Source organism: Limulus polyphemus, unplaced genomic scaffold (assembly GCF_000517525.1).
Source record: "Limulus polyphemus unplaced genomic scaffold, Limulus_polyphemus-2.1.2 Scaffold7901, whole genome shotgun sequence".
Lineage (NCBI taxonomy): Eukaryota > Metazoa > Arthropoda > Merostomata > Xiphosura > Limulidae > Limulus > Limulus polyphemus.
In genome coordinates, this window is record NW_013673511.1 from 25,475 (window position 1) to 26,770 (window position 1,296).

General features: G+C 28.9%; 1 long non-coding RNA gene across 2 annotated transcripts in view; it reads left to right on the plus strand.

The window, feature by feature from the left end:
- Positions 1-1,296, plus strand: part of LOC111089925 — a 10,628-nt gene that overhangs the window by 2,068 nt on the left and 7,264 nt on the right. Inside the window, exon 2 of one of the 2 annotated variants that reach the window (XR_002614069.1) lies at positions 514-1,283. This is a non-coding gene — a long non-coding RNA (uncharacterized LOC111089925). The remainder of the gene's footprint in view (positions 1-513; positions 1,284-1,296) is intronic. The other variant, XR_002614068.1, reaches the window with a different exon arrangement.

Here is a 1,296-nt window from a genome sequence, read left to right on the forward strand (position 1 = left end):
GCAAGATCTTATAAACACTGTACATCAGCCAGTTGGTGCAAGACTTTATAAACAAACTGTACATCAGCCAGTTGGTGCAAGACTTTAGAAACACACTGTACATCAGCTAGTTGGTGGAAGACTTTAGAAACACACTGTACATCAGCTAGTCTGTGCAAGATCTTATAAACACTGTACATCAGCCAGTTGGTGCAAGACTTTATAAACAAACTGTACATCAGCCAGTTGGTGCAAGACTTTAGAAACAAACTGTACATCAGCCAGTTGGTGCAAGGCTTTGTAACCATGCTTTATATCATCCAAATTTATATATTTTTCTTATAAATTATTATTGTTTTATTCTATGCTAACTAGTTATTACTATTTAATATATAAATATATTGCAATCAAGTGAAAATAATGATAATAATTCACTATTTTGGTATCTCATATAATAATTTATATATTTCCATAGTTTATATATTTTGTAGTTTTTGGTATGTGTATAATTATTTCAACCAATTTTCTCTGAAGGATCGTGATCTCGTGAAAATCAAGATAGAAGAAGCAAGGATGGAGCTTAATGATCTAGAAAAGAAGATTTTTGAGAACGTAGAAAAATATTATGTGTAGTTTATCTGTATTTCAGTGTCGGTCAGTTTATTTGTCATGTAATGCTTACATGTTGCTCATAAACTTTCAAAATAGTTTTTTAAGAGAAGTAAATATGTATGAGTAAGTTTAATGAAATATATTTACTTCTGGATTTTATCTCCACTATAGATACAATAGTAATTAAATTCTTCTTCATTCTGTTTGTTCTTTTATACAATCCAGAGTTTGCTTGGAATACACTATGATGTTCAGTAGTAGATAATGTAAGATAAAGAAATAAATAAATAAAGATATTTGTTTAGATTTTGACATAGCCATCTTTTATTTCACGATAAATGAAGTATTTATTTTGATGAGTTTCACTAGGTTTCATCCAGAATCATGAGAACAGTATAATGGTTAGGATCTTGATAACTTAATAAATTAAGATACATTTTTATATTTATCAAAAAAACTGTCCGAAATCTCTCTGAAGTAACATTTTAGTTTACATGTAGCGTTTGTGTTTAAGTGAAACATCAAATACAGGCTTTTTAAATATTATATATAACAGTGAAAAGTAAATACATCACTAAATTATGGAGAATTATTATTTTATATGATCAACCTTATAAATGTAAGAATCCAGTGTTTGATAGGTCAGGGTAGTTACGTCAACCTTAAGAGTGTAAGAATCCAGTGTTTGATAGGTCAGGGTAGTTA